The sequence below is a fragment of the Tenebrio molitor genome, chromosome 2 (genome assembly GCF_963966145.1).
Source record: "Tenebrio molitor chromosome 2, icTenMoli1.1, whole genome shotgun sequence".
NCBI classification, from domain to species: domain Eukaryota; kingdom Metazoa; phylum Arthropoda; class Insecta; order Coleoptera; family Tenebrionidae; genus Tenebrio; species Tenebrio molitor.
In genome coordinates this window covers 31,419,875-31,433,320 of record NC_091047.1, presented here as the reverse complement: position 1 = coordinate 31,433,320, position 13,446 = coordinate 31,419,875, and the positions used below count along the sequence as shown (strand labels likewise).

At 37.6% G+C, this 13,446-nt stretch overlaps 1 long non-coding RNA gene across 1 annotated transcript; it reads right to left on the bottom strand.

Moving 5' to 3' along the window:
• Positions 1-6,695: 6,695 nt before the first annotated feature.
• On the bottom strand, positions 6,696-7,900 carry LOC138124426 (uncharacterized). The gene is made up of 2 exons (XR_011157139.1): positions 7,556-7,900; positions 6,696-7,289 (listed from the first exon to the last, which is right to left on the bottom strand). It is a non-coding gene; the product is annotated as an uncharacterized lncRNA (long non-coding RNA).
• Between the last annotated feature and the right edge of the window lie 5,546 nt (positions 7,901-13,446).

The following is a 13,446-nucleotide window of genomic DNA, read 5'->3' as shown; positions in this document are numbered from 1 at the left end:
AGCTGGAGGTAACAAACTTTCGGCCGCGAGGGGACTCAGAAGAATAATCTGAATCATCTTGAGAGCAAGCGACGTTTATAGATATTCGGGGTATTAATGAACGTCAGACTATTTCGCCGACCAAGCAAGAGTGACAGAGCGTCTCGGGGTCGTACGATTAGCATCACTAAACAGCATAAGCGAATATTTAGCTCCACCGTCCCCAACCAATCATTTCCCGACAAGCCCCCGAAATCTCTATAACCTCGACGGAAGCTTCACGAAAACATCCCGCCGCCGCATAAGCGAAGACCTAGGTCCGCCTCCGCTAACGGTTCTAAATAACCGTAGCTTCCACAGAAATTTACTAAACAACCCCACGACTTCCTGATTGTCACCTAGCTCCCACAGGGGCGCACTTACAACATTTTACTTTAACTTTCCCGAAATCTAGCAACAACACGAAGGAAAAAAACCGAGTTTAATTCTATCGAACAAAGCGTAACATTAAACGATGAGAAAATCCAGCAAAAACAAAGCGCAACATTAAACAATGATAAAATAAGCAAAACAAAACGCAACATTAAACGAGGATAACATAAGCAAAACAAAACGCAACATTAAACGAGGATAACATAAGCAAAACAAAACGCAACATTAAACAATGAGGAAATAAAAGAGAACAAAACGCGAAGTTAAATAACGATAAAATAAAAAGTGCTTTAAAAAGGAATACAATACTCGCTGGCAATACTAAACAAAAATATGGCGGGTCGAGTGCCGTTAGCAATGTTAGTGAAAGAAAAACAAAATGGACGCACGCGGTCTGGACAACGGCTACTAATTTTCGAAATTAACAGATTGTCAAAAATGAACCTCCCGGGAAAAACGGATAACGCTTAAAATTAACAACTGGACGCTTCTTAAAGAAACAGCATGCAACAAACTGAAATCTACAACATACCCTTACCACGTGGTCCTGGTCCCAAAAACAAAAACAAAAAGCCAACGAACGTGGAATAAATTACCCAGGTGAATGAAAAACGTCGAATTCCTCACGGGGACACAAATATCTACTCGGGACGGAAGTAAAATTGAGTCAGATTTAACTTACAAATTTGAGAAACTGGATCGCTCTTCGCAAGGTGTGTTCGTTTCGAAAAACCAAACAAAAGTGATCTACCCCCTTCAACCGCCTGCGCGAGCCCGTTTTTACCCCCGCTATATTTCCGCTTTTCAACAAAGTCGCCAACTCCCCAGGATCGCCAAGCCCATCCCTTAGTTACTAATCTAGCCGCTAGTACCTTAAGGTATCGTGTGTTCCACAAAAAACTCACTCGCAGCAAGCCATGACAAAAGTGAAGTATGTCTTAGTACCAGATGTGAAATGGAAATGAACTACTAAAGTAAATTTATAGGTTATCTGTCACAACTCACAATATGATGAAAATTTGTAAGTAACAAATGAACTACTTCCAATGATCCTAAAATCGACATGACCAGTCTATCTATCTCTATAGTCATGGCTTACTGCGAGTGAGTTTTTATTGGAACACACGATACTTTGTACCTTCACATTTGGCGCGCTCTCGTGGCGGTACCGGGAATTAAAATTTAAATTTTTAAACTGGGTCACTACACGTTCAACTGCCTTTTCGTATTTGTTTAGTGCAACTTTGCTTTTTTTTTTCAAAATAATTAAACAAATTTAATTACACAATACTTTGATTGGGACCAGTTTTGACAGAACAAATGACGTGACCCATAACCTAACTTTGTAAAAGCCCAAATTCGCGGTAAAAAGATGTGTTCACAAGACAAAAGTTACTAAATTTAGTAACTTTAGTTCGTCATTACAAAAATGAATTGATTATAGTTGTTTTTTTCAAATCAACGTCAAACTGTTGCAAGCAAGTAAAAATTTACCCAGCACAAAAATGTTTGATGAATTATCCAGTACCTACCCCACCGGACGTGGCTGAAACTGCATAAGAAGTTGTTTCAAACCTATTATCAGGAAAGTCACTGGAAATTTACGAGTGTGCTTACAACCTTTTTTGACATGGTGCAATGAAAAACAAGTCAAATCCTATTCGGAAAGTGTTTTATTAGCATATTTTGCCAATTTCTCGACTAAAATGAAAGCGTCCATGCTTTGTCTCAATATTCAATGGTCAAGACGACACTCAATCTAAAAAATGGAATAAATAAAGAAAAAATGTCAAAATTACGTGCATTTTTAAAAAGGCAGAATGATGGTTATACACCGACAAAATCAAGGGTTCTAACAAAAAAAGAGGTCGACCGATTCTTGAATTTTGCTCCGAACAATAAATACTTAATAATGAATAATTATTGCTTATTTTAATGTTAGGAGTTGCGGGTGCCAGTCGTTGCGACGAATTGGTTCATTTGAAAATTGATGACACTGAAGATGTTAAGTCAGCTTAAACCTATAGTACCAGTAACAGTACAAAAGAACCGATTGCTCCAGAAATGATCCAAGAGCCAAGTACCACGATGACCTATACCGATATTAACAATACCAGTGAAAATCTTCTTGCTGTTGACAAATCGGGTTTGATTAATTTTTCCCAAAGTTGTTCGAACTGTACTTTTCATATTAATATTAAAAACTAGTAATTTTAGTTAGTTCATTTTATAATTTTGAAATAATTTTTAAGTCTAGTACTTCTTTTGCGTTTCTCTGATTTTAAAAGTTATTAGTTTTAATCGTGTTGCTGTTTTGATCTGTTCCGTTACGAATTTTTGTTAATTTTTTTGAATTTGTGAAGTGAGTGCCTCAAGAATCTAGCATAATGAACACTTTAAGTGACATTGCCAACATCGAAAATGATACAGAGGTAATTTTTGTTCATGCATTAAATATTAAATAATCTCTTGTTTGTGTTTAGCCATTTCCGAAAAAAGCTGGATATTTTAATTTCAGTAGCCAGCTTTTTCGGAAATTCGAAAATGTATTGTGGGTTGCATTTTTAATTCCGTCGGGCACATTATCACTCGTGAAATATCCTGTTTTAATAAAACTTAAAGCTTGTTTGACACGATGCTAAATTTTGTAGAAAATTTGTGAGAAAATGAGAGAAACCCTCGATCAGGACCAATGAACGATCAGGATCATAGTCTGTCTTTGTCAGATCCTGATCGTTCATTAGTCCTCTCTCATTTTCTAATAAATTTTCTACAAAATTTAGCATCGTGTCATACAGCCTTTATACACTGAATTTTAAAATTAACGCATTACTTTGATTTTTTTAATTAAAAAAGCAAGTTTTGAAACATTAAAAAAATATACTAACAACAATAACAGCTGAACCATGGGAAATATTTTCAACACATTTTCTTACACAAAAAGCACATAAATGTAAAAAAAATACAAAAATTCGAAAAGGTAACATCACCAGTAAAAATGAGAAATCGAAAAAACCATCTAAATTTAAAGATTATTTTCCTGAAATCTTGTATTGTCTCCTCTAGCGTTAATTTCAGCTCGATAACTTTCTGGCATGTTAAGAATTAGGTTTCTGTTATGGTTTTGGCCTATATTTTCCCAAATATCCAGAAGTGCTCTTGTTAGCTGACTGAAGTGATTTGGATGCCCTTCCATTGCCCGTAACCGTTTTTCCATATTATCCCATAAGTACTGAGTTGGGTTGAGGTCCGGGTACGTGCTGACCACTCCATAACAGAATTTTTAATATTCCCAAATTAGTCGGAAACTACCCTTGCAATATGTGGCCGTCCATTATTCTGCATATAAATGAAGTCTTGCCCTACGAATGGGGCAAATGGTACAACATCACAGGTTCCAAGATGTTCGTGATATGTCGATGTGCATTTAAATTGTGTCCATCTAAAACCACCAGCTCTGTAGCTACGTCTAATGATATTCCCATCCACACCATTATTGACCCTCCTCCAAAACTCTCTTTAGTAACGAAATTACATTGCGCATATTGCTTACCAGGTCGTCTATACACTATTACCTGTGTGTCAGACTTGTATAGACAGAACCTGGATTTATCGAAGACCAAAACTCTGCGCCAATCTTGTGCGACCCAATCGACATGTTCTAATGCAAAGTTTAAGCAGGGAAGCAGGCCCTCCGAAGGGCTACAGTTAACTTGGGTCCAGTAGCTGGTCTTCTCGGATGTATCTGATCCTCCTTTAGTCCTTTTCTAACGGTATTTTCACTCAGACTCAGTGGCTCAAAATTTTAATTACATTTGTAGCATTATCTATGCTTCTCCTCTATTTTCAGTGTGTATAACAACTCTTCAAAAAAACCGTAAAAATTCAAGTGATGCATTAATTTTGAAGTTCAGTGTATATTATTCCAATTATACTGAAGTTTTCTTTCGCCTTTCCTAAGTGCAAACTGCAGAATAATAATAAAACATCACGTGTAAACCCACTCTTTCCACTTTTTTAAATTTCGCGTCGGATCTATTTGTTGTAGCGTAGAGTGAACATTTTTAGTAACATATATGTCAAGCAATCTATGAGTGGATAGAGTTTACTAGTCATAGTCATAATAACGCTTTGCAAAATGAGCTATATTAATTTATCAGTCTACCCAATCTCCTACCTGATTTCTTAACATTTCTTAAATAATTTTTTATGAAGGTTTGAGGAAAAAATAGTATGTATATGTCACGACCTGCTGTATTAAAACCGGCCTGTTCAAAAGTGTCAGCGCTAGTGTACGGGCGCTTTTTGGGGATGTTATTCATGTTTTTGTCACCGAGAGTTTTTCTCGTTCAAATGACATTCTAATTTAAAATCAAAAATACAATTGTATTCAATATTGTTTTAGAAAGAAAATATGAACTTACTGTACTCAACCTTAACTCTAAAATCATGTCTAAACATATTTTTCCACATTTTTATTCTTTAGAAGCGCCCGTACTGTGGCGCCCTCATCGGCGAAAATTGGCTCTTTCCCGGAAACATTTTCGCAATGCTTTTTTAATGAAATGAACAGGCCGGTTATTATACAGCAGGTTGTGGTACTATGGCGGACAATAAATTTAGGCCGGCCTGTCACTGGCTTGACATGAAAATGTGAAGCTGGCATTATGTTCAACTAACCCCATTTTCGATGTTTGTCATTCTTGTCATCGTGACGGCGATAATCAAAATTAAAATTGGGAAAAGAAGCGTGCACCAGTGAGAAGTGCTACTACAAATCAGTTATGCTAGTGCGTCATGATCTGTAAGTTACTAAAAGGGCGAACGAAACGCCAAACAGCTTGAAAACCTTCAGTTTGACAAACTGACACATCAGTCATAATGACAATAAATGGTCGCTTGCATTGACTTTTTTGAAATGTCAGAAATTTGCCGGCCTAAATTTATTGTCCGCCATAGTACTATTGCGGGCAAAAAAAGTGGGACATCAACGTCATTGTCTTGACTTTTAATGTGAAATAACCCTTATCTTATTCTAACCCTACTTTGAATTGATTGACGTTGTCATTAAGTATTGTAGGTTGTAGGGAATGATTGTAAGTAAGCACGTAGTGAAGATTTATTTAAGGCAAAGTCCCAATCAAAATCTATCTTTATCAAAAGGAGAGAGCATTTGGAAAAGGAAAATAGGAGTATAAAATAAATTTTTAAACTGTCATCTGGAATAGTGTCAAAAAATGACAATAAAGCTTAAACTACATCGAATTTTTCAAAACTGACAGAAATTTGATGTCCCACTTTTTTTGCCCGCAATAGTACATGTTATTCGGAGCAAAATAGTTATTTATTATACGAGTTTTATAAGACACCATTTTGTCGCACGCGTTTTTTAGAGCACGAGGAGCGCAGCGACGAGTGCTATAAGCAAACAAGTGCGACAAAATGGCTTATAAAACAAGTATAATACAATATTTTTTCTATTTTGCCCCTTAAATTAAAAAAAAAAAGTCCAAAACATAATGCTAGGAAAATTATATTTGGCAAATATAAGGGTTGGTAACGCTGGTAAATAGACGAACAATTGTAAGTTTTGAATTTAAAGTGTCGTGAAATGCAGTGATCACCTATTTTAGCAACAACTCACTATGAGTCACTGCCAACATTAAAAATGTATGTAAATGTTCCTGAAACCGCGTATCGAAAAGAGCTCCTTTCGAAACCCGTTTGGGTGTTATTGCTTTCAAATTTGACCAACACAAACTCACCCGTGGTCTCTCGAGTTGAAAAGCTTTTGGTGTCAATCGGACCACGGGGGGTGGAAGAAAGTGGGGGTAGGTCGAAAAAATTATAAGGGAACATGGAAATTTGACTTTACCGTTTGAAAGGGCATGTGTTTTTATGTCGGAAATGATGTTTACCATTTGTGGATTTTTCCAATATGGCGGACTTATGAAGTAAGTAATTTACGTCTTCATAGATCGACGCCGATAACTGCTGAAACTTTTAACAAAAAAATCTCGGATCTTGCCATTGGAAATAACTCTGTAATTGTGACCACCGAATAGAGTTTGGTGTTAATCCGACTACGAGGGGTGGAAGAGGGTGGGGGTTGCTCGAAAAAATAATGAGGTGACATGGAAATTTGACATTACCAGTTGAAAGGACATGTGTTTTTATGTTGGAAATGATATTTACTATTTGCGAGAATTAGAAGACGACTTATGTGGGTTAACACGGACAAGGTAGGTAGGTATCTCGGGTCAATTCAGATTGGTTTAAATTGATGGTAATTGTTCACTTTAACTACTTCTGGAATTTTCGCGTTTTTTCTGGCTAGACAGCCTCAGGGCGTCCTCCTACATCGTGTCCCACCATTCAAACCTTGTGCAAATGCCTTTTTTTCTCTCTTGTTGTGTTTCAAGGTCGCGTCAAGGTCGCGCCAAGTCTTAGTATAACTAAAGGGTAAGGAAAATTTTAATTTACACAAGGTTTGATTGGTGGGAAACGATGTAGGAGGACGTCCTGAGGCTGTCTAGCCAGAAAAAACGCGAAAATTCCAGAAGTAGTTAAAGTGAACAATTACCAAATTGATGTCGGGTAAGTTACTAGGCCGGGTCTTCGACTCGGCCCCATCCCAATTTTTTTAAATTTACCACCAGAGATAATCGCCATTCGTTCTTACATTTGATACAATCAAATAAACATTCACACTGTTAGCTTGGACTCAAGGGGGTGAACGATTAGCCGCGACCCGGGACGAATGAGGTCGACTAAAGGGAGCGCACGCAACGGGAAAAACAAAGGAACACTCTTACCCTGACTGCGGAATAAGTCGGGCATTTTTCTTGAATAAGCTTTTGCTTAAAAATATTGTTTAACTTTCATTAGTGTAAGGCGATATTCCCGTGATCGGTGGCCTCGCACTCTCGCCAGGCGTCAAGGAGCCGAGATTGCACAAATCACGGGCACCGGATGACATCATCCCGTATTCGATTCCCCAATATGAAGAATTGCTGAATTTGCTAGAATAGTGGAATAATTAGCCAACAAGGCATTCAATAATTAAGCCTCGAAGTGTAAAGTTGCTAATAGAGTCTTCTTCATACTTATATATCGAGTAAATTATTAAAACTTCCCCTGACACCTTTTATTAGTTTAATAAATTTGTTACAACTTCTTGTGTGGAAGTATCGAGTTTTATTCAAATAGTTGTTGTAATTTTTCAACCGTCGATGTAAATTCGTTAAAATCCGTTAGTCATAAGGAAATGTAGAAGTGTATTTGGTTATGAGTGAATGCTAATAGATTGATCGGAACGAATTAGTTTTAACAGAAAAGTTGTCGGTTAGGAAAGTCGGTTGGCTTCAACGGATTGTTTTTAGGTTTAAACATTTGATTGTTATTGGATTAGTGATTTTGGTCGTTGAAGCTAGAATGAATGTGAGTGGTTGAATGAAATGTGGAAGTGCGAATATAAAAGTAAGAAAGGGGTAAGTGTACGCTACGCATTTTCGGGAAACGCCAGCGAAGGTCACATAATCCCCACCATGGAAGGGCGACATCCGGCGTAGGGGTTGGAGCCTGGGACTTGTGAACCATAACTACCATTGTACCGTTAAGATTAGAGAGATAGAAACGAGAGGGTGTTTGAGTTGAGTTGTATTTAGCACGCACTTACGATTACGAATATATTTATAGTTAATTGAATTGTTCTTAATTATTATCCGTACATAAGCTAGCAGGGAGTTAGAGTTTAGAGTCAAGAGTTAGAAGTTAGAAAGTAAAGAGTCAAGAGTTAAGCAGTGACAGAGTAGAGAATTGAGAGTTGTAGTTGGAATGTATTGAAATTATTCGTTATTTTATTAAAGTTATTGTTTTAATTCAGTGGTTGAATTTTAATAATATCCTGACAAGTAGCAAAAGCAGAAGGAAAAATATTTTGCTACAGTTTATCAGAAGTGGGATAGAAAGGTTCGTTTAGAAGACAGTGTCTCAGTGGTGAAGAGATAAAGTGTTACGGTGGATTGTCGTACTGTCGTGGATCGTCTGTCAGTGGTGCGAAACGGGCTAAGGAGCTGTGTAACGTTGTCGCGAGAGTTGTTATAAAGGCAAGAGTGTGCTAGATTTATAACAAGTGAAGATGACAGGTGACGAAGTTGGCAATGTCGTAACGGGGGAAACCATGGGAGAAATTGAAGATCTAACAAGAGGACCAAGATATTTTAAGAACATCGATGAAGTGTTACCTAATTTCGATCCAGTTAAAGAAGATATTTCTGTCAATCAATGGATAGACAAAATTGAAGAGTATGCCGAGATCTACGATTGGGATGATTTAGCGATACGTCATTTCGGTTTATCCAAATTATGTGGAGTTGCAAGAGCGTGGCGGGATAGTTTACCAAGACAAGAACGTAAATGGCAAGATTGGTGTAGATTATTACGTGAAAACTTCCCTTGTCAAGAGAACAGAATGGCAATTACGCTTGATGCCCAAAATTATAAGCGTAAGAGTGGCCAACATATCGTGGAATACTTCTACGAAAAACTTGCTAGGTGCAACAAGGCAGCCATGTCAGAGCAGGAAACTATCGAATGGATAGTGCATGGTTTGAACAATAATAAATTCCGGGATCATTTGGGTCCTTTGAGTCGGTACAAGAGACCCTCAGAATTACTTCCGGACATCAAATCGGCTAGTAATTACATATCAGACACGAAAGACAAAGTTTTTGGCAAACACTTTGTTAGTGGTAATGACAAGACAAATACTAGAGGAATACCAAAATGTTACCAGTGTGGCAAAGAAGGACACATCGCGAGAAATTGTTTCAGCAATAAAAATAAAAGTGTGACGTGTTTTAAGTGTTCGAAAATAGGACATTATGCCAAAGACTGTGGAAAATTTAGAGAAACTCAAAGTAAAAGTGCAGTGAGTAGTTCTTCGACCGAAGGTATAAAAGTGTTGCAAATTGGAAGTGATACACACAGGAAGTATTTCAAAGATGCCCTAATTAATGGAAGACCGACGAAATGTTATATTGACCTAGGCAGCAGCTGTGTCACAATTCGACTCGATTTGGTGGAACAAATGGGTTACACTTATTTTGAGACTGATCTTGAACCATTGGTTGGGTATGGTCAGGGAGTCGTAAAACCCATTGGGATGCTAACTGTTGACCTTACGATCGATGACGTGACCGCGAAGGTTAATGCACATGTAGTACCTAATGACAGCCAGTTGGTACCTGTACTGGTGGGTCATCCCTACACCGAGCAACCTCATGTGTGCATTATAAGTACGTCCGATGAATTGATGGTACGAAATGGATTGTCTGACTTCTTCAACGTGAATGAAGCAAATGATAAGAAAACACATATGTCATCAAGCAAGCAGGTGACGATTCCAAGCAATTATTTGGGACATGTGTCTATTTGTTCGACCGTTGTCAATGAAACATTGTGCATAGAAGGCGGCATAAGAGAGAATGGTCATGTTATTCCACGGTGTGTAATCGAGGTGGATAACGAAGGAAAATCCGCACTGCCTGTTTTGAATCTTTCGAGTAAACCATTAGTATTTAAAGAAGGAGATAGAATCACTCGTGGAGAAATTTGCAAATTAGCTGAAGTCGATGGGAAACGAGAGATCAATGATGAACCAATTTCATACGAAGACATTCACACAGATTTGTTGGAAGAGGATGCAAGTGTTCTATTAGACATGTTGAACGAGAACAAAGGTCTGATAGCCAAGAACTTACGTCAGATAGGCTTGACGAATAAGATCGAAATGAAGATCGATCTAAAAGATGAAACTCCAGTTTATTACCGACCGTATCGAATGGCAATAACAGAAAAACAACAAGTAAAGAAGATAGTAGAAGAGTTGAAGAATGCTGATATCATTGAGGATAGCAACTCGCCTTTTGCTAGTCCAGTGTTGTTAGTGAAGAAAAAGACCGGTGATTTAAGAATGTGCATAGACTATCGGGCACTTAATAAACAAACTGTGAAAGATCATTATCCGATTCCTCTTATAGACGATCAGTTGGATAGAATGTGCAAGATGAAATATTTTACCAGTTTGGATTTAAGTAGTGGTTACTACCAAGTGCCGATGAATAAAGATTCTCGTGAAAAGACAGCGTTTATTACTGCCGATGGACATTATCAGTTTAAACGGATGCCTTTCGGGTTGTGTAATGCTCCTTCAGTGTTTCAACGATTGATTAACCTGGTGTTGGGTAATTTACGTTATGACGTAGCTATGGCATATATTGATGACATTATAATACCAAGTGAATGTGTTGAAGATGGTGTCGAAAAATTAAGATTAGTGTTGGAAGCTTTGAAAAATGCGGGACTGACATTAAATTTAAATAAATGTAATTTTTTTATGAACAAAGTGGAGTATTTGGGTTTTGAAATTTCGGAGTTAGGAATTTCACCTGGAAGTAGGAAACTCCACAGCATCGAAAAGTTTCCGATTCCCAAGGACACGAGAGCAGTGAGAAGTTTTGTCGGACTAGCCAGTTTCTTTAGAAGATTCGTAAGAGGTTTTTCAAAAATAATCAGTCCATTGACGGAACTGTTACAAAAATACGTTAAGTTCAAGTGGGAAAGTGCTCAACAAATAGCGTTTGAGGAAATAAAGTTACGTTTAGGAAGTAAACCGGTGTTGGCGGTGTACAATCCTAATGCAAGAACTGAAGTGCATACGGATGCATGTGCAATTGGACTTGGTGGAGTGTTGCTTCAAGAACAAAGTGACGGTAGATTGCATCCAGTGTCATATTTCAGTCGCAAAACGACCAAAGATGAATCCAAGTACCACTCTTTTGAGTTAGAGGCGCTTGCGATCGTGTGTGCATTGGAACGATTTCGTGTGTACCTTTTAGGTATCAAATTTGTGATTCGTACGGACTGTAATAGTTTAAAACTCCTCGCGAACAAAAGAGACTTAAGTGCGCAAATCGGTAGATGGTTCGTTCGATTATCTGAATTTAATTACACCATCGAATATCACAAAGGTGTAAGTAACGTGGTCGCAGATGGTTTAAGTAGAAACCCTGTGGGAGAAGCCGAGGAAGTGTCGTTGGTAGGACTACCTGTGATGGGAATTACTATCAACACTGATTGGATAGCGGCAATGCAGCGAAACGACGATGAGGTGTTGGCTGTACGAAGAAAATTAGAAGATAGTGATGAAGAAATGAGTAAGAAATTCACTTTGCATAAAGGACGAGTGTACAAAGTGACAAAAGGTGTATGGAGACTGTATGTGCCTGTGGACCTAAGATCGGAGTTAGTGATTGAAACGCACAAATCACTTATGCATTTAGGGATCGATAAAACCCTAGGGCAATTGAAGAAGAGTTATTATTTCCCCAAAATGAGAGAAGTGGTTACAAAACATGTGAATCGGTGCATAAACTGTCTCTATTACAAGCTACCAAGTGGAAAGATACCAGGATTTCTCCATCCTCTGGATAAAGGAAGTGCACCATTTCAATGTGTGCATATAGATCACTCAGGACCTTATGTTACCACAAAGAATAAAAATAAATACGTGGTTGGGTTAGTGGACGGTTACAGCAAATTCATAGTGCTAAAGGCAGTTCGTGATACGGGTAGTGTCGGAGCAATAAAATTTTTAAAGGAATTCATATCAGTTTTCGGTAAACCGTTGAAGATCATTAGTGATAGAGGTACTGCTTTTACCTCGGACTGTTTTAAAACATTTTGTGATTTGTTTGGTATACAACATGTGAAAATTGCGTCTAGTACGCCTCGAGCTAATGGACAAATGGAAAGAATGAACAAGATAATAACGTCGTGTTTAGCTACTTCCGTAGAGAGTGAAGAAAGTAATGATTGGGACGAAAAACTATTTCAAGTGCAATGGGCCATAAATAGTAGTGTTCATAGTGTAACTAAACGTTCGCCAAACGAAATTGTTTTCTCGTATAAAGGTTTTGGCTTGGAAGAAAATCCCTTAACTCAGGAAATAATTCAGCTCAACAGTGAAATTCAATTTAACGATGAAGCGGAAGAAGAAGAAATTCAGTCGTTATTAAGAAAGAATCAGGAGAAGATGAAAACACAATTCGACAAGAAGCGAAGAGAACCTCCAACGTATAGTGAGAAGGATTTGGTGATGGTAAGATGTGAAGCGCCAAGTACAGGACAAAGCAGGAAGTTGACAGCAAAATACAGGGGTCCATATGAAGTTGTCAAGGCGTTGGATAACGACAGATATTTGGTGCAAGATATAGAAGGGGAACAACAGAGTGCCAGAATCTATAAAGGTATTCTTCCAGTGGATAGGTTAAAATTAGTGCCTAAAAGTGAATAAGTGAAATGAATTTTAAGTGAACGCATTATTGAACTTGATTTGTAATTGTATAAAAAAAATGTAATCTTTTTTTTTTATGTAGACATGTTAGATGCTTTGTTTTTATCAGTGGAAGCTTTGTTGTTAGTTTCTAGTTTATTAGTACATTGACTTTGTGGAGGAATTATGTCACGACATTGACGAGGTCGTCAATTAGGTCAGGAAAGGCCGAACTGTTGTAATTTTTCAACCGTCGATGTAAATTCGTTAAAATCCGTTAGTCATAAGGAAATGTAGAAGTGTATTTGGTTATGAGTGAATGCTAATAGATTGATCGGAACGAATTAGTTTTAACAGAAAAGTTGTCGGTTAGGAAAGTCGGTTGGCTTCAACGGATTGTTTTTAGGTTTAAACATTTGATTGTTATTGGATTAGTGATTTTGGTCGTTGAAGCTAGAATGAATGTGAGTGGTTGAATGAAATGTGGAAGTGCGAATATAAAAGTAAGAAAGGGGTAAGCTAGCAGGGAGTTAGAGTTTAGAGTCAAGAGTTAGAAGTTAGAAAGTAAAGAGTCAAGAGTTAAGCAGTGACAGAGTAGAGAATTGAGAGTTGTAGTTGGAATGTATTGAAATTATTCGTTATTTTATTAAAGTTATTGTTTTAATTCAGTGGTTGAATTTTAATAATATCCTGACAAG